Below are 20,889 nucleotides of genomic sequence, written 5' to 3'. Positions count from 1 at the left end.
GTTCTACCTTACTCGACGTTCCTGCTATCTTTCTTCCCTTCACTCGATGGATGCTTTGCTCAGACAAACTAACTTGCACTTTCTAGGGCTCAAAATCCCATTAGAACGCAAAGCCTAACTCACCCCCCCAGTCTCTTGAAACCATTTACGGGGTATGGAAACTATCGACACTATCAACACTATCGACCTCCCCCCCTCTCTAACAATCTTATATTCACCTTTGTATGGGCTTAAAAGTACCGGACGGAACACCACCTTATTTACTCGCTGTTGTCTTTCTCTTCTATTCGTACCTCATCCAGAGCCTCCCTAGACCACTCCGATCGCCACCTACTATCACGTGGGTTCATCGTCCCCAACCCTACCTTGGTCATCTTGTTCAATCAATTAATGGAGGGATCTCTAATATGGTTTCTTTCTTTCAGTCAATGGTCTAGTTCTTTGGGTTACTCGGCGTCTTTAAGTATATTATGGACCAGGCCGCTATCAACGTTGTCCATCAAATGCTTGCTGTCCTAAATGAAGTTAGTAAGAATCGTAAAGGTGGGCCCACCTCCCTTAGTGATACAGAGCACCAGAAGCTCATTACTGAGGTGGGTAACAAGGTGTGGACCCGGGTTGTAAGTCGCCCGGAGGTCGCACCCGTCGAATGGTGGGCCAGACAAGCTGTCCCGGAGGGCCTTATCATACTCCTTAAATGGACCTCCGTCCCGTTTGTAGCGGGCTATAAATGGGTCTCGGGTGATAATAAGGTCGAGGAGTCTGCCACTTGAGAAAGGACTCGCCAGCTCGCCGTTCAGGGTAATTGGAGCTTCCTTCTTCCCGCATGCCTTGCTATCATATCCACGCATCTATTTGTCTAGGAGGTTGAGTTCGTTAAAGTCGCTAGTGACGACGACTATTATTTCGACGCGCCTGACCACTCAGGGCGTATCGTGAAACGAATCATGTTTGGTGGTGGTAAACTGAGCTTTTCCATACCTTATAACCCCATAATTCTCATTGTTGCTCAGTTTCTCATAGGTGTTACGGTCTTCCAATCGGTCAACTTCCTCATCCTCCTCTTGTCTTATCAACCTTTTGATAAACCTATGGGGCCCTCAACCTAATACCTATAGCCTCCTCTTGACTTATGTTCCTCTATAATATATAATGATAGTGTACACTTATGATCTATACCTATACACATAACCCTACTGATGCTGGGGAGGGTCCTGTCGGGGGAAAAGGGGATTGTGGGCTCATACCAGCCCCTTTTCCAAGTGTCCTCCTGGTAGAGGCCCCGACGCCTTCATACTCAGAGTCACCATGTCCACACCACAGCGAGAGGAAACTCCTTTTTCTCTCTCTCGTTGCACTCTGTAGCGCCATAGCTACGTAGTGGAGAGTTTTGGGGTTCATATTCAAACGCCCAGAGACTTAGGACAAGAAATTTTTTTAATCCTAAGGGCACGTGCCCATAGGCTTTTTGACTGCAGCTTTGAAGCCTTTGGCTCGGGAGATTTTGGCCAGGAAGCCGCCTCTTGAAGGTACCGCAAGCTGCAGCTTGAAGATCCTTTAAGCTGGTATTTTTGCAGTGGCCAGATTTTAGCGATGGACAGATTGTCGAGGTTCATGCCGATTGTAATGGTCGGCTAATTGGACAACCATGGCTCCATTAACGTTGCTTCATGTCTGACGGAGGTTTTTGATATAGACGTCTTCCATGGACGGTAAGTACCATGACGTGGAGATTAATGTTTGAGATTAATGTCTTATCTTCATTTAATTTTTTTCTTTGCTAAAAGCAAGATTTAAGACTCTTCCTTATGATAGAAGGGGAGCTAGTTTCCATGTATATTTGTCACAGATAAATATCATGCTGTTCAGGCAAGACCTGTGATATACCAATACAGGCAAGAATCAATGCAGCATGGCATGCATTACACAAATGATGCACATGATAAGTATTTGTTGAAGTTCAATGGGATTACACGGAGTCCGTCTCGTCAAAGGTATGGTTTGTGTAACACCACTAGAGCATTGCAGTTGCTCACAAGCTTCCCAATTTCTTGCAAATCGGGCAAGGCCTTTGACAGTACGAGGTCAAACAACTGTGAACCTTGATTCCAACTCGTTAGCTTCTTACGACGGCCATTTCATCGGTAGGTGTACTTCATGAGGTACGCAGTTGGTATTTGTTTATTGCACATGGCGTGATAACTATGGTATGCAATGGGCGTCTAAGATGGATCGTGAATATCATTCATCGACTCAAGTATGTACGAGATCAAGGTCGAGTCTCTTTGCTATGACATCTGTCGTCAATAACATTGTCGGCAATAAGGCCAGACCTAGTTCTATGAAGCAAAGCTTCAATTTATACATCTTGCATTGAGACTGGCCATGTTTGGCATATGCTATGAGCTTACACAATTGGGAAGGAATCGGCAAAATGTTTGCAGGATATTTCATCACGTACCATACGGGGGTATAGGACATACGAGGTCGTCTGTACAGATATGGCTATGAGCCGTTTTGGAGCGAGTTTTTCTTCCGACATCTCCAGGCAACTGGTTACGGCAGGATGACCAGGTTATACCAATTTCAGTTTTGTTTATTTTTCATGTTTACACATTTCGTTTGGAAAATATTGTCGATTGTGTAAAGAAAAGTGCTTTGACAATTTCGCATGAAGCAAGGCTTCTCACATGTGCCACGCTACTGCCTATTGTGATTTGATACCAAGGGCATTGGCACGCTTGTTTGGGGATTAGAAATTTGTTCCCCTTTTCTGCGTGGTGACATCACGTTATGATGCATCACTACCAATGCAGACTGTGCACGGCACTTACAGCTTCGGCTCTCATGCTTGAGGCTATCATAGTAGCCAAGGGCTTACAATTTTGCATGCAAGACATGTTGGTCAAGTGGACGCAACTCCACTGCCTCATAAATTACTCTTCCGCTATAACACCATATATTCTGTCAAGGACGAGGGAACTTCTGGAGTCTTTCGACATGCTTTTTGTTTGCTGTCAACACACAACAACAGTACAAGGAATCCAAATCTAAGACTTAAGACTTCACTCACAGGCAACGAGCCATTGTTAAGTCATTTTCGTACAGTCATAATCCCCTATACAATAGGTGAGGCAAGATGTGACTTGTCTTACCTCTCGTGATGCGAGCATTATCCAGTCACATTGTTGCATGCTTATAGGATAAGCTGCACGCTACGCATAAGATGCACACAAGCATGGGTGCAATACATACAAGGCAGTAACTTAAGGAAAGTTCCTTAGCCCAACATACTCTCTATCTCTCTCGAAAAATAATGCACCCTTTCTAAGAAGCTTTTGCTACATGTTTCGCTGGTGAGTCCTCCTGAACCAAGGTGCTCTAACTCTCAGCTAGAAATTGGGCAAAATGCCATCTACATTAGTCTTCATCAGTTTGACGATTGAACACTAACTGACATGAAGTCTATGAGCCACACACGCTGGCTAAGAGCCATTGTTCAATCTAGGGTAAACCCCAACTGTTGGTATTCATTCGATGATTGCTCTCAAGATCGAACAACTCTACCCAGTGGAGTATATATTGACGTTAATTGACAAGCAAGAGTCTTGTCGTTGATGTTTAGTGTGTCATTTTGCACTACATGTTTTCAGGTGACGTTCGAGTTGAGTTTTTGATAACCTTAAACTACCATCAACTGATCTCTACCACGCAGTATAGATGTAGAAATAGGTTGAGACAGCATGGTTGTCCATAAGAGCTGGGCATTTCACTTGTGTGGATCTCCGGCTCCCTCTATAGCATTACAGATTGTCTATGGATATACTGTTGTGGGGTAAGACCCGACGGGTGATTGCTACATCTCCCCATAGGCATTAAGTGCTGGGATTAAAGCCCAAGTGGCCTCTTATACGGATATGGCCGGCCGCCCGCCTAACTCACTTATCACTAACTCTTTGTATATACTCACTTATATTTTTGTGGATAATAAGGTTTTGCGAGATAACCCTTCAAACGATTCTCTGCGTATTGTGTAAGCTCTGTGTGTGTGTGTGTGTGTGTGTGTGTGTGTGTGTGTGTGTGTGAATCGATCTATGCTCCGCTCCGTGACTTCAATTGGTATCAGAGCGAGGTGCAATGCGTTTTTTGGGTAATCGCACACGCGCGCACTTTTGAGGCAGATTCTGGATTCGGAGCTTGGAAATTCACACTCGGCGTTCTGGGAGTATTTCCAGTAGGTGACCTAAGGTTTTACCCCCCTTTCGAAGCTGTTTATGCCCTCAGAATTTCGTTCTGAGCACTACATCAGAAGATAGGTTTCAGCCGCCGCAAAGAAACCCGTCTTGTGTAGATTGGCAAGCAGGAGGTGGTCGGCATCAATATCGGCATCGACATACATCACTCATTAGTCTTCAAAGCATCATCTATAGACCAGGTACACATATATATCATCAGATATATATATTGCAGTCTGCATTGCTACTTCTTGTGCTTGCCAGGTTCCACGGGAGGTGTGGCCATACAACAGCTTGACACCACTGGCATGTATTGCAGATTGATGTACTGTGATTGTGGGTCTGCTAGTTGTGAGTCACGCTAGTAGACAGACCGCCGTAGTGGTCATAGGATAGTGATTGGTCTATTGTAGGATGTATGCTAGTTCTGGGCAGTTTGCTGAGCCATCTGAGAGGGTCGTGTGTGAGGTTTTTTGAAGCCAAGCACTGGGGGCTGGGTTACCCAGTGTGAGGTGGATTAGGTTGCTGGAGTTCCCCTCTACACGCATCCTCTTCGGCGACTTTTATCCCATAGGATGTATGACTTTGTGTAGACACTGGATTGCATCTGATGCGTCAGGCTGTTGAGGCATTGTTCAAGGTTCAATCTTGAGACAGATGTAGGTTCTGTGATTGCCCAGACAGGAGACAGTGTATGCTTACAGTACAACATATTATAGAGATTTTTAGATTTGTCACTGGTCAGCTATTTATGATTGTTTTTGAGCTATCTTTTGGTTCCTAGAGCTCAATTTACAGGGGAGATTCTATCAAAAGTTTTCAAAATACTGACAGTTCTTGAGGAGAGGTGTTCAACTTGTTGTTTACAGCTTTTTTATTGTGTACAGAGGCCAGTTTACAGGGGAAACTCTGTCGGATTTTTCCTAGGAGTAAACAGTTTGGCAGACATGGCATCTTCTCAAAGTGAGACTCTTTACAACATAAAGAAGCTAGATGGCACAAACTTTCCATTCTGGAAGAAGCAGATTTGGCAGGTTTTGGTGCAGAAAAAACAAGTGAAGCCACTGAAGCTCAAAGGGGAGAGACCAGAAGGTATGGCTGAAGATGATTTGAAACAGCTTGACGAGTTAGCTTGTTCCACAATCATGCTGACACTGATAGAAAATGTTTACTTCAACGTAGCAGAAGAGACTACAGTGTATGGCGTATGGCAAAAGCTATGTGGTATGTACGAGAAACAAAGTGCTGCTTCTCAGATTTATTGGCTCAAGAAATTGGTGGATTTGAAGATGAAGGAAGGGACATCCATGTCAAATCATCTCAATGAATTTCACACAATTTTCAGCCAGTTAACAGCACAGGAGATAGTCTTTCTAGATTCAGTGAAGGCTATGTTTCTCTTAATCACTTTGCCAGACAGTTGGGATACTTTTCGCACAGCGTTAAGTAATTATGTCACACCAGAAGGTCTTACAAGTGCCAATGTAGAAGGCAGCTTGCTCACAGAGGAAGTGAATAGGAAGAACATTGACAAAGAAAAAGGCAATAGTGCTTTGGTTGTTCGAGGGAGACAACAATCTAAAGAGAAGAAGGGTAAGAAGGCACAAAACCGAAGTAAGTCTCGTGATTCGAAGTCAAAGGATGACATAGAATGCTACCATTGTGGCAAGAAGGGTCACATGAAGCGAGACTGTACGAAGTGGAAACAAGAAAAAGGCAAAACAAAGAGTTATGAGCAAGATGAAAAGAAGAGTTCAGTGAAGATTGAAGAGGTGAATGTCACAGGATCTGGTTCAGACAGTGATTCTGGTATAGCAGCTGGTGCCATCTTCCTCACAAGCAATCTTGATTCCGTTTTCTTGACTGCAGAGGATGGACATGCTATGAGTGATTGGATTATCGACTTAGGGGCATCTTTACATGTTTCTCCGCACAAAGAGTGGTTTACATCATATGTGACTACTAAAGATTATGTCAGACTTGGCAATGAGCAGGTTTGTGATATACTTGGAGTGGGAGATGTGCAGTTGAAGTTTCAGAATGTCTCTTCTTTATGGCACAAGAATGTCATACATGTTCTAGCAATCCGAAAGAGCTTGATCAATACAGGGAAGTTGGATGATGCGGGTTATGTGACAGTTTTTGGGAACAGTGCTTGGAAGATCTCCAAAGGTTCGATGACTGTAGCACATGGCAGCAAGTCTGGAACTCTATACACTTTACATGTTTCAGGGGTTAAAAACCATGTAATTAATGTGATTGAGCAGCCAAGTGTGTCACTGCGGCATCGTAGGCTGGGATATATGTCAAAAAGAGGAATGGAAATACTTTCTCATTATGGTTATTTTCCTGGCTTTTCATTTCAAGATTTCAAGTTTTGTGAGCATTGTGTTTATGGTAAGCAAACACAGGAACCGCACATATCAAAGAGGAATCGTAGGGACGAACGATTAGCTCTTGTGCACAGTGATCTATGCGGACCAATGCCTAGTTTGTCACTAGGGGGAGCAACGTACTTTTGTACATTCATAGATGATTATTCTCGCAAAGTATGGGTTTACTTCTTGAAGCACAAGGATGAGGTGCTCAAGGTCTTTAAGATATTCTTGTAGCTTGTGGAGAATCAGAGTGGTCAGAAGCTGAAGTGCTTGAGAACTGACAATGGTGGAGAGTACGTTTCCAAAGCTTTTCAAGACTTTTGTATAGCAAAAGGGATTAAGCGAAAACTTACTGCACCATATAATCCTTCACAGAATGGGGTTGCAGAACATATGAATAGGACCATAAAGAGACGGTCAGAATCATGTTGTCAAATGTTGAGTTGCCTGATGGATTTTGGGTGAAAGCAGTGGCTACAGCAGTCCATTTGATCAACAGGTCTCCTAGTAGGGTTTTGGATAAGAGTGAAGTGGCTGAGATGCTATGGACAGGCAAGGCACCTTCGTATAAGCATCTTAGAGTCTTTGGTTGTGAAGCTTATAGCCATATTCCTAAGGAGTTCAGGAATAAGTTAGAACCAAAGAGCAAGAAGTGTATATTTCTTGGCTACGGAGAATCGGGAGAGATAGGTTACCGGCTTTGGGATTCTGAGTCCAGAAAAGTTATTCGTAGCAATGATGTGCATTTCAATGAAGCCAAGGTTCATGCTAAGCCAGAGAAGACAGAGGAGATCAGAAGTGTTGTCTTCAGGGAAGATGGATCTAGTGCTAGCACATCAAGACAACATGGTCAGGCTCAGGAACAGCCTATAGTGGCTAGAGAGGCAGAATCAGTTGTGGTGAGACTTTCTGAGCGTCTCTCCAAAACACCTGATTGTTATGTGCCATCTCTAAATTATGTCATGCTCACAGATTGTGGAGAACCATCTTGTTACAAGGAAGCATTACAAGTGGTTGACTCGAAAAAATGGCAGTTGGCCATGCAGTCAGAGATGACAGCTCTGCATAAAAACTAGACATGGAAGCTAGTTAAATTACCACAGGGCAAAAAGGATCTACCTTGTAAATGCGTTTACAGGTATAAGATCACCGCTCATGATAGTCAGCCAAAGTACAAAGCAAGGCTTGTTGCCAAGGGCTTTAGGCAAGAACAAGGCATTGACTTTGATGAAGTCTTCTCTCCAGTGGTCAAGATGACTACATTGAGATGCTTTCTTGCATTGGTTTCCATATTGGATTTGGTGTTGCACCAAATGGATGTCAAGACAGCGTTCTTGCATGGTGATTTAGATGTGGAAATTTACATGCAGCAGCGAGAAGGGTTTGTTGAGAAAGGCAAGGAAGATTTGGTATGCCAGTTGTTAAAGAGTCTTTATGGCTTAAAACACTCAACGAGGGCATGGTACCATAAGTTCCACAAGTTTATGCTTTCTCAAGGCTACAAACGTAGTGAGTTCCATCACTGTCTATATACAAAGAAGGCTAAGGATGGCATTTGGCTGATCCTTATTTTGTATGCAGATGACATGTTGATTGCTGGCAAACACTTGGAAGAAATTTCAACTTTGAAGTCAAAGATGGCAAAATCGTTTGACATGAAAGACATGGGTGAGGCAAGTCATATACTTGGTATGCGCATTGAGAGAGACAGATCAAAGAAGTTGATTTGGTTATCTCAAACAGAGTATATTGACAAGGTTTTGCAATGTTTCAATATGGAGAAGGGAAAGGCATTGAGTGTTCCATTGCCACCATATGTGAAACTTAGCAAACAAGATTGTCCTGTGTGTGAGGAAGAAAAGGCTGAAATGGATAAGATTCCATATGCGTCTACAGTGGGTAGTTTGATGTATGCAATGATTTCTACACGTCCGGATATTGCATTTGCAGTGGGAGTGGTTAGCAGATATATGTCAAATCCCGGCAAGAAACATTGGGAGGTAGTGAAAGGTATCATGAGATACTTAAAACACATAAAGAGTATGCGCATATGCTATGGTAGTCAAGATTTGAGTGTCAGAGGATACACTGACTCAGATTATGCAGGAGACTTGGATAAGAGGAGATCTACATCAGGCTATGTCTTTACATTGGCTGGAGGTGCCATATCATGGCGATCTCGATTACAAGATTGCATTACGCAGTCTACTACAGAAGTTGAGTATGTTGCAGCAAATGAGGCATGCAAAGAAGCTATTTCTTTACATTGGCTGGAGTGGCCATATCATGGCGATCTCGATTGCAAGATTGTATTACGCATTCTACTACAGAAGCTGAGTATGTTGCAGCAAATGAGGCATGCAAAGAAGCTATTTGGCTTGGTAGATTGGTAGCAGACTTGGGAATCAAAGTAGATATGCCAGAGTTATATTGTGATAGTCAAAGTGCTATACAGTTGGCAAAGAATCCACTGTTCCATTCGAAGATTAAGCATATTGATGTGAAATATCACTTCATTAGGGAAGTACTTGAAGACAAGCAGATACAAGTGCTGAAGATCCACACCAAGGACAATCCTACTGATCTACTCACAAAGGGACTTCCAGGAGAGGGCTTTGTGCATTGTCGTGAGTTATTGGGCATTGGATAGATGGCAGCCATGTAAATCTTTGTACATTTATGTTCATAGATTTACAGTTACTTAAAGTGCCACATTGGACTTTAAGTGGGAGGTTGTTGGGATTAAAGCCCAAGTGGCCTCTTATACGGATATGGCCGCCCGCCCGCCTAACTCACTTATCACTAACTCTTTGTATATACTCACTTATAATTTTGTGGATAATAAGGTTTTGGGAGATAACCCTTCAAACAATTCTCTGCGTATTGTGTAAGCTCTCTGTGTATCTGTGTGTGTGTGTGTGTGTGTGTGTGTGTGTGTGTGTGTGTGTGTGTGTGTGTGTGTGTGTGTGTGTGTGTGTGTGAGTCGATCTACGCTCTGCTCCGTGACTTCATTAAGGATCACAGTTTGAAATGCATTGAGGATCACAATTGATCTCTCCTAGTTATACTTTCAAGGAAAGACTTCCACAATCTACCACGTGGTAGCGAACGAACACACTTTTCAAGTTGATTCCAATCATTCTGTACAAGCTTGACTATGTTGGTTACTGTTATCTGCTAGTTGAGCAGTTTCTACAAAGAGTCTTACCAAGGGGTTTGACTACGTAGATTCTAATCCAAGGGCTTGGATTGCAAAGGCAACACCCAGGGTTCCCAGTGCAATGTTGTTTGTTTTTTTTAGGTAGGGGACGTGCTCCTCTCCATTTGAATACGGGTAAGTGAACCTTACGTTCAAATCTCCAGGTACGCATCTATTGATTTGGTGTTATTCCATTTTAGTATGCTTTGCTCGGTTTTTCAAGACGTATAAGTATGCTTGAATGTTACAGAACCATGCCAAGGGCATGTCGGCACAAAATATTTTGGGCCAAGTATCCAATCTATCTTTCTGTCTTATGCTGTTACAAACCTATTTGTAGTGTTCAATTTGGCACATGTTGTCACATGGGATACAACATGGTCTAGGAACTCAAGGAGTTTGGTTTAGCCAGCGTGGAGCAAGGCTAATGAGGGTCCCTCTCACTCTCGTCGTAGAGTGTTTGCAGTTACCTCCACACACAAGTACATCTTGTACTTGAAGGATGTTCTTTTTTACACATCCTTACATGAGACATATTCCACATGTGGAGAATATGAGTCTCTGGACTGACACTGGCGCCATTATTTCAATTATGTGTCATGACAAAGTCCCTAGGTGCTGGTCACATCTGTTTTCTAGACCATTTTAATCATGACATATCAGGAGCAATTTCGTGGCCAGAAATTGTCGATACTTAGAATGACTTGTTAAGGTACAAGTACTGCTAAACAACATTACAGATGGTTGTTTATACATATAGCAAGGCTATAAGTTGTTAATGAAAAAGTTTCATTCTCTGTACCTAGAAGTGATCAATGTTTCACCTTCTATTGTGATTCAGACGTTTCAACAAGGCTTGCAAAAGATTGCAACTAAAACTATTTAGTTTCTTTTCAGAACTATTTACATTCCTTTTAATGCGTGCTAGGTGCATCACATTTGCCATAAGTATCGGCAAGGATCATTATGTATATACAGGTTCGGGTTAGTTTTTGCTAAATGTTTACACACTAGGTGTTATGGGCCCTAGTGTTTAGCAAGGGCTAATTTGGAACGACATGCATATTCCTTAAGTTGTTGCTTATGAAGCATTTTGCACTCTAAGTGCAATATCTCTAGGAGATTATTTTTGGGTCTACTAATCACCAATAGAGGTCATGGCTTGGTTTGGGCGTTTGTGGATTTTTTCAAGTTAACCACGATGGTTATTTCGAACATTGTTGATTCCTCACCAATGTTATACACTACTGTGATTCCCCGTTTACCAGTCATCTGGGACGACTGTTTGTAAACCGTGAGGAAAACACACCTTAGTACTACCAGTTATCCAAGGGGATAGGCAGATTACAAAGTGTAATCTAGTGCTGAAGGATATGCAAAGTGTGTACGTTAGCACCAAGCGATCCAATTAGTAAGCATTTATTGCTCTACTTAGAGTTTGCTTACTATAAGTTAAAACATGTTTGTGACTAGGTGTAGTCTCTTCATGTATAACTCAGGTTCTCAACCTTGAACACTCGTTAGGGTGGGGTTGTTTACTGATGATGAAAATTGGGAGCAAGTCAAGGACTTAAACTTGGCTGATGCGTTATGTCAGCAAGTTACTTTCATGGAAAGTGACAAGAAGTACTCTTTTTGGTACATCTTTTTGTGATAAACTCGTTTACCACGCTCATGAGTGTTGTAGATGGAGTCTACACACTATGTTTGGATAGGAACCGGTACCATCAGATGGTTACAAATGGACAACAATGTAGAAAATCAAGATGTTACTCTTGGTTTCATTGAACCTCCTACTGAACCGGGTTTCGCTCAAATGAACAGTTGGATCCATGAGGGATGTTACGGCAGAAAAACATTAGTGTTCTTATGAAGATTACATCACTTGTGTTTTCGCGGACGAAAACGCTTCTCCAAGGGGGGAGTAATGTCAGGACAAGGGTAGGACCAGTCACGGCCAAGGGCCAGGATGGACATGCAGTCAAGGGGGTCCCTATATTTAGCAAGCCAAGGGCCTATATAGGGCATGGCTAGGTGGAGATTAGCATGTTCAGTTCCCATGCCCTTTCAAATGTCACTCACTTTGAACTTCTTTTCTATAGGTCATCTATATCCCATTAGTCCACCAACCAAAACTTTGGTTCGTAGTTCCTGTAACACTTTGGGGGAGAACCATTTTTGCCACTAATGAAGTGGAAACCATCTTCGACCCTCTTCCACCTACTACTTTGGATGAGGGGGATACAAAGGAGAGAGAGATTGCTAATTCAAGTCCCACCGCGGCCAATCTTAGAGAGGATAATTTTCATGATGATGATGATGATGATAAGATGGAAGATAACAAATTCAAAGATGATGAAGCCAACACATCCACAAACAACAATTCAATTTCTCTCTTTATTGGTTTAGGAGCCATGGGTTTAGATTTAGATGAAGCTACTTGTAGAGATCTTTTGGAAGCTGATTCATAAAAATTTTATATATTTTATTATATAAAAAAATATTTTCATGTCACCCATTCATTTGTGTGTGTGTGTGTGTGAGAGAGAGAGAGAGAGATTTTGTCAAGCATGCTAACTTATGTTAATCAAGTGAGTATGATTAATTTAATGATAGAATATATAACATTTTTTTGCACAATTATTCATGAAATATAATAAATGGTTGTAATGTTTCAAGGAAACAGAAGGAAGTACTTAAATTTACATATTTTGGCTCCAAATCATTGTGTGATAATGCTAGAGGCAATAATCGTGGTTATAAACTCTGTCCCTTTCTCACATCCACCTTCACACATTTTCTTTTGTTGTTGCTATGAAGAGTTAGGGGTGCAAGTGGAGCCAATGTCTTGTGTTATGCGGAGTGCGAGAGTGTTTCCACTACTTAAGATTGCTTTGAAGAAGAGCTCCTTTATTGTGCTCCTTGCTCAACACCTCTTCATGACAAGAGAGCTCGTCGCCACCACTATGTAAAGCTTGTCAAAATATGTGAAGAATGCAGGGATGCAGTCGCTCGGGTGAAATGTGTGCGGCGTTCAAGGGGAGAGTGCAAACCTCTTCTATTTTGTGCACATTGCATGTCTTACTTACGACCCATCATTAGTGACAAAGTGGTCACATGCCTTGTGCAACTTGATTTATCCAAACAACCATTGTTTCATGTCCCAATACCATTTTTTGTCCATTTTTCTTAAAATAAAAATAATGTTCTTTACTCTTTTTTACCAAGAAAAATAGAAAGAAATACCCAAATTTGAATATTTTAGCACCAAGCTCAGTACGATAATATCAGTGGTCATAGAAGCAAGAATACATGCGATAATAGCAACAATAATAGTGGCAGTAATATCCGTAGTAATATTTAAATTCCAAAAAATTGCCCTCATGACCCCCTCTCTCTTCTTTGGCCAGCCCATCTTGGACTCTCTCTCTCTCTCTCTCTCTCTCTCTCTCTCTCTCTCTCTCTCTCTCTCTCTCTCTCTCTCTCTCTCTCTCTCTCTCTACAAAACAAGGTAGAGGGCAACGGTAAACATTTTCAAAGTTGCATAGTGATAGTTAACATTTTGTCTTGCAATGAAGCATCACAGAGTGACAATGATAATTATACAGTGCACGCCATCAAAAGTTCCATACAAAAGTATGATGGAGAGTTGGCACTGTGGTCTCTCCAAAAAATTATAAGAAACAAAAGTTGTGTGTTGCCCCATAGGCTTTATGTATTGGACCAACCAAATGCACAGGCATGGAGAATTGGATGCAGATAACGGACCTTGCAGTGTTGTTGAGCTAGAGTTGTGGTTGTGCATTCGAATCATCCACTGTTGCGAGTATATGTGTTTTTTGTCAAACTCCCCTACAATGCTGCTCAATTTTTTTGCACTTGTCACTATAGATGGCGATGCAGCCAAGAAACCTCAGCCTAGTCACTGAACTCCACATATGTTGTCAAGTCGAATGTCCACACTCACATTGAGAGTGTTGCCACCTTGAATATGCATCTTCTTGAAGTAAATTGTGTATCCTATTGACTTCATACAAATCCTTCTTGTGAGCAAAGGGAGGAGCATGTAGGGGATATGGTTGTCAAGTAATGGCATGTGTGGAACATCAACTAGTTGTATAATCTGGCATTTGTGAAATAATATTGACAATTCAATTGTTGTTGGTGGTCCCAAACACTCTTGCAAGTTTGGCAACGATGACCGAAGAAAAGCTAGTGCCATTGACGTTGCAGTTGAGGAAAAATTTTATTGATGAGGTGATTTTTGTTGGAGGAACCATTGTTGATTAACATCATGGTGAACGCATTGGTTGATACAAGCAAGTTGCAATAAAGTCTATGCATTTACACATGGCCTGAGTTCTCATTGTGGGCTTACTATCTACGGTTGACGTATAGCAAATAGGGATTCTTTCCTTGACTTGTCATAGCTTTGTGGAGACAAAACATGTGAGGCTTATATGATATTAATCAGCCATGAATCTTGAGTTTGTGGCACAATTGAGAGCGAGACAGAGAGAACTTTCTCAACGTTAAAGGTAGTGGCCAACACCTCAATCAAAGAGAATCTTGGGAGTGATACTTCTTTTATGGTTTGTCTTCTCGTCCGCAGTGTTGCTTCTCTATTTTGGTGTAGGGATCATGGACTCATGCTTTTCAATTTGTTGCTTTTCTCCTCTGTCTTCACATGCTATTGAGAGCACGCAGTGCAGTTAGAGAGAGAGAGAGAGAGAGAGAGAGAGAGAGAGAGAGAGAGAGAGAGAGAGAGAGAGAGAGAGAGAGAGAAGAGTGAAGCAAATCCACCACTAAATCGCTCTTCCCTTCTTCCCATCTGTAATCAATCAAAAGCAGCCTCGTCAATTGGTATTTAATTAAGCACGTTATTGCCCACGATAATGCCTCTATTTTTTGGCACTATTAATTATGGCCGTGCAAATGGGGTTAAACTGAATGGTCTAGATGATGCCAAGCAATCGGCTCCGGGCTCAAGAATCCAAGGAAGGACATTAGGCTAAAAAAGTAAAAATGCAGCCATGGTGCTCGCAAAATGCCAAAGAAAAACCACTGGTCCTCTTCACACTATCACCTTTTTTTTCACTTGCATCTTAAAATGCTATGGCAATAAGGTTGACACTTGAGCCCTCCTTCTTGCTTGCATTTCAAAAGCATTATGGCAAGCAAAAAAAAGCCAATGCTAGTAGCCTCTTCAATGTACAAAACGCAACCTACTTCCTACTTCTTCATACGGTTCTCCTCCCTTGATCATCGAGCATGAGCCTCTGAGACAATGTCAAAGTGGACGATGTGGAAGAGTAGAGCAATGGGGGAAATACGAGAGAGAGAGAGAGAGAGAGAGAGAGAGAGAGAGAGAGAGAGAGAGAGATGAACCAACCAACCTTGGCAATGAATTGATGATAATACAATGGGGCAAGGTGGTGCTTATATACTCACCTTAGCAAATTTCCCTACCCACACTTTGACAAATAAGTAAAATAAATACCTAAAGCCAAAATAAATATTCTGATCACATTGGGCTATTCACTTGAGATGATATGTTTAAAATGCACCATGTAGAATTTAATAAGTATGTGATTTCTTCAAAGGCATATGGTTTTCCACCAATATGCAAGGTTACATAGCATGGAAGATGATGATGATGACAACGATGATGATATTGTCCCTCAAAGAGATAAAAAACCATTAGCATTGGTACTATCACTACCAATTGAAGAGATCAAGCAACAACAAAGTGAGGAGCAACAAAATGAGGCTAAGTAGCATGGTAATAAAGATGATATATTGCAAACTACATTATCATCCATCCATGCCATGAGTGATCAAGAGTGAAAAGAAAGTATTGAACAACAAAGTGGATGCAATCAAAGAATAATAAATTCAATTCAATTTACACCTTTATAACGGAAGAATGCAGAATATGTGAGAAGATCATTGTTACAAGGGCTACTAAATCATACTACAGAATTTTTGGTGCTAATGGAAAATGCATTGGATTTGCACAATCAAGTTTGGAAACCTTGCTTAGAAAATTTACATCGAGAATTCCAAGATGTCCAAGATCAAGCTAAAAAAATAGTTGATGAGCATAGAGAGACGATGGCAAAGATCACAAAAGAAATGAAGGAATTGTCAATTTGCACCAGAAGATTGAAAAATCAAGTGGCAAATTATGAGAAAACAAAGGCCACACAAAAGAGAAAGAATGCATTGTGATACATTGGAGAAAAGAGTAAAGTTATTGGAGAAAAGCAAAGAAAACACTAAGAAGTCTCTGAAAGCACCAATACAAGCTCAATACAGGTGTATCAAATTGCTAGTGATGTCATAACCACTAACTTGCAAAGTCAAAGATCGCTATTTTCAACAGTAATGCAATACTTGAAGGAGATATACCAAGATGTCTTGATATATAAAGTTGCAATGCTAGAGTTGCACCACTGGAATCAAATTTGGCTATTCTGGTTGGAATTAGGGTTGCAGAGAAATGCACACAGCTTGCAGAAGACGAAGGAAGCTCAAGGCACACAATAGAGAGTGTGTTACTTAGTGTGCAATGGAAAGATAGTGTTACGAGACTGGGCACCCTCCTGTTGTAGTGGTTAGCTGCAATTGGGATAGCTGGGCGTAATGGTTAATTATGTGTTGTCTATTTTACTAATTGAGTTGATGATGATTTTGTAGAGTGGAATGCGGGGAGTTGATGAAGAGGCGACGGCAATTATTCTTGGCCATTTTATAGTTGCACAGTATCTTAGAATCTCATTTCAATAAGCCACTATGGCTCTGTAAATATTTGTAGTGGGAACTCCCCTTATGGGTCATGCAAGAACTAATGAGCTTCACTCATTTGCAAAAGTAAAGTGGTTGTAAAATAGGCGCTTCAATTTTTGGCACCTTAAACTCAAAGTAATATATTAAATACCAACTCCACAAAAGAGGTGCCGTGGAGTTTGGGGCTAGATTTAGGCCTTTCTCTTGAATATTCTCTTCTCTACTCTCTTAAGCTATGGTTATTTTGCTGTGTACTCTCTAATCTAGGCTCCATCTCTTACACATCTCTTACACTCTCTTACAAGCTTGTCTATGTCAATTCTATGTTTACTGTGTGTGTGTGTGTCATAGTCTAGGTGAGTGTGTGTGCTTGGAAATTGGAAGAAGAGGTGGACAGTTTGATGGTGATGGATTGAAAGCTTATGTTGAATATTCTAAGCGGTCGATCTCCCCCTCTTCTCCCAACAGTGGTATCAGAGCATCAAGGTTCGATTTAATCGGCATCAAATTTACCTTCAAGAAGGAATTCGTCGAATCGACAAACTCCAATTTGCAATTCATCGATTTGCAAATCAAAGATTCAAGAATTCATGGCAATTCAAGAATTTAATCGGTCGAATTTGCAAAGAAAATTTTGCTTGGTCGTTAATCGGCGGCGAATCGGCAACTAATCGAGTAAGAGTCGAACGAGCAAGGAATTTTGAAGAGATTGAAGAAGCGGTGCTCAAGAACGAAATTAAAAGAACGAAGATGCTGATGGACGGCTTTGAAAAACCTTATGAGAATTTCAAGCATTAGGCGAGCACTTGAAGCCGATGCATGAAGAAATTCTTATAACAAGAAAGAGTGTAGTGGAGGAGACGGGCATCGATTCCGTTAATTATCGCATGCGAAACAATTGATTTACCCTTTCAAGAGGAAATTCTGTGCGGGAACCATCCCTTGCAAGCAAGGAAGCGTTGCCATCGACCCTGCTCAAACCTCACAAGGGTGGTGTCAATACAGGCGCTTAGGGAACTGCATGCTTTTTCTCTTCTTCCTCGGGGGCTGAAACGGCTGTTTGCAGGTCACCGTCACCCTCCCTTTCCTTGGCGCAACATTCCTCTGTCAGCTCGCTGCCATGCAATTCCTTTCATACTTTGGCTTACAAAAGTAAGGGCCTCAACTAAAAGGAGCCTTGTTTTTGCCCAATAACGCCGCCGCCTTTTGAAAGCTTAACTTTCACTTATAACATAGCTTTAAGTTATACTTTAAGAGGGTGAAAAACGTCCATTGAAGTTTACCTTCCACTTTCAACTTAACCTTCACTTATATTTGAAGAGGGTGGTCATGTTCCCCCCCCTAAAGGTCGGGCGCCGCAAATCCAAAGGTCGAGAATAAATAAATAATTTATTCTTCGATTGATCTACCAACAGCATTCAGCACTCAATATCACCCCGTCGCCATAAATTACGCCATTTATTTTTGGTCGCTTTTATTCCATCGTCGCCCAGGACTCACATAAAGAGATTGAAGCAGGCGATGATAAATTGGAAGCCATCAAAGGCAGTGCATCATTATAGCAATTATTCGCTACGACACAGGGCACGGATCAGGCAGTGACCATACTGTAAAATTGTCTGTGTATTATTATTTTGGGGGTAAGGGAGACCGGACGCTACAAATTCAACTGGCTCGGTGACACACCGTCGGACCGTCTACTTCTCTGGCAATTTCCTAGCGCATCGCTATTCCGGACTGGACGCCACCGCTCTTTCTCAGCTAAGTACATTACATTTCTGTTATTTATTTAATTTTATTCCGCATATTGCATCTGTGAATATCACCAAATAGCCTTTTTAAGCATTACCATTTAAATATTTATTTAAATTTTTTTAAAAAAAAAGAAGAAGAGAAAAACATAAAAAGCACGCAATCATGGCACATCTTCCTCATGCACCTACGATTGCAGAGCAACTTCAAAATTTGCAGCAGTCACTCACATATGAACGCATACGAAGGCAAGAACTTGAAGATAAATTATTGCATTTTGCACGCACCAAATCTGCACCAGCATCCAAGAAAAACAAAATTAGCAGAAAAGCCTTCACTTTCAAGGATTTTGATGGCACTAAAGATGCTAGCACGGTTCTAGCATGGGTTAGTCAGTTAGATGACTATTTTCATGATGAAGACTTTCCCGAGCGTGAAATGGTAAAGTGTGCATCAAATCATCTCACTAGCAGCGCTGCATTGTGGTGGAACGCAACCAAACAACACGGTAGAAGACCACGCACCTGGCATGCATTCAAAAAAGTGTTTTTACCCCAATTTTTGCCCACACAGTACAAAGCTAAAGCACGACGTCAATGGGATTTAATTTGACAGGGTAGAAATGAAGATGTACAGGGTTACACTGACCGGTTTTGGAATTGTCTAATTCAATTGCAAGCTATTGAACATGTTAGTCGCAGGAAATTGAAGCGAAAGTACATATCAGGCTTGGCACTACAAATTAGTGTTGAAGTAGATATGTTCAAACCTGATTCTCTGTCAAAGGCCACTAATTTGGCTCTCAACGTAGAAAAGAAGAAAGGTGGACATTCCTCTCACACTGATCAACCTGCTAACACTAACCGCAACAAGAGACCTCCTTTCTCTTCTAACTCTGACAGAAGCAAACACCAAAGCCGTACCTTTTTCAAAAGACGAAGATTTGACAATCCTCCTGCCACTGCTCAACCTCATACGAGCAACAACCACAACAACACTCAGCAACGAGGCGACCAACAGCCTTTCAACCAGCGTTTTCCTCCAAATTCTAATGGTAACAAAAAGGTGAAGTGTTTTAAATGCTTTCAGTATGGTCACTATGCATATAAGTGCCCAAATGGTCATGCTAAGGGCAATGGTCAATCCAATGGCCATTCAAATGGAGTCAACAGGAATTCAAGTCAAAAACCCTTCAATAACAACCGCCCCAACGGAGCTACTCTTAACCTCATCGAAGATGCTATACCCGACGACAATGAAGTGGAAGTTAACTATGGTGAGGGATATGATCCTGATTATGATAACGATGACAACCCATCCTCAGGTACTCCTATATCTCCTCACACTTTGTTTAAAGTGCAAGGCACTGTTAAGGGTGAAAATGTCACCATTCTGCTAGATGATGGTAGTAGCCATGATTTCATTTCCACATGATTGGCACAACAACTATCACTCTCTGAAATTTCATCACCCCACAAGGTCAAAACTGTTTTTAATAATCAACGTTTTAATTGTAAAACTCAAGTCACTGTTGAAGTTTGCATTGGTGAATTCACACAAGCACGTACATTTTTGGTAGCACCATTGCATGGACTCGATATGATTTTGGGAATGTCATTTCGTCATGAATTTGACCCATTGATTAATTATAAAACACGTACAATGTCTCTCACTCATAATAATAAAAAAATCTCCATCCAAGCAACACTGGCACATCAAAAATTTCCACTCCTCTCTCACACTCAAGCCAAACAAGCAATTCGAAAACACGGGAAAACATATCTAGTATTGGTAAATCAAATTTCTGTTGAAACTGAAACTTCACGTATCTCCACATACAATGAATTTCTCTCACAATTTAAAGATTGTTTCATGCATGATCTCCCACCTGGAATTCCACCATCACGCACAGAAGACCACAAAATTGACATCATATCGGGTAGTGAACCTCCTTGTAGAGCACCTTATCGTGTAAATCCTACCGCACACAGGGAAATACAAACTCAAATCACTGATTTACTTAGCCGAGGCCTAATCCGACCTAGTAGTTCACCATACGGAGCTCCAGTACTTCTTGTCAAGAAGAAAAATGGAACATTTCGTATGTGTATTGACTACAGGGCTTTAAACAAGATCACCATTAAGAATAGGTTTCCTATTCCTAGAGTGGATGATCTACTAGACAAACTGAAAGGGGCACACATCTTTAGCAAAATTGACCTTAAATCAGGGTATCACCAGGTCAAAATGTTTGAACATGATGTCTACAAAACTGCTTTCAGAACACAAACTGGACACTATGAATGTCTTGTCATGCCATTTGGTTTGACAAATGCACCAGCTACATTCACACGCATGATGAATCGCATTTTCATTGACCATCAAGATTTTGTGATTGTATTTTTTGATGACATTTTGGTATTCAGTAAATCTGAAGAAGAGCATAAACAACATTTAATACGTGTATTTGATCTGCTTGCACAAAATCACTTGTATTTAAATCCTGAAAAGAGTTCATTTTTTCAATCTGAAATTG

General features: G+C 41.3%; 1 pseudogene; it reads left to right on the top strand.

Annotated features, from left to right (window-relative positions):
* Positions 1–428: 428 nt before the first annotated feature.
* LOC147446666 (uncharacterized) lies at positions 429–939 on the top strand (annotated as a pseudogene).
* Positions 940–20,889: the final 19,950 nt, after the last annotated feature.

The sequence above is a fragment of the Adiantum capillus-veneris genome, chromosome 12, assembly GCF_014529385.1.
Source record: "Adiantum capillus-veneris isolate H3 chromosome 12, ASM1452938v2, whole genome shotgun sequence".
NCBI classification, from domain to species: domain Eukaryota; kingdom Viridiplantae; phylum Streptophyta; class Polypodiopsida; order Polypodiales; family Pteridaceae; genus Adiantum; species Adiantum capillus-veneris.
This window is presented reverse-complemented; position numbering and strand designations above follow the sequence as displayed.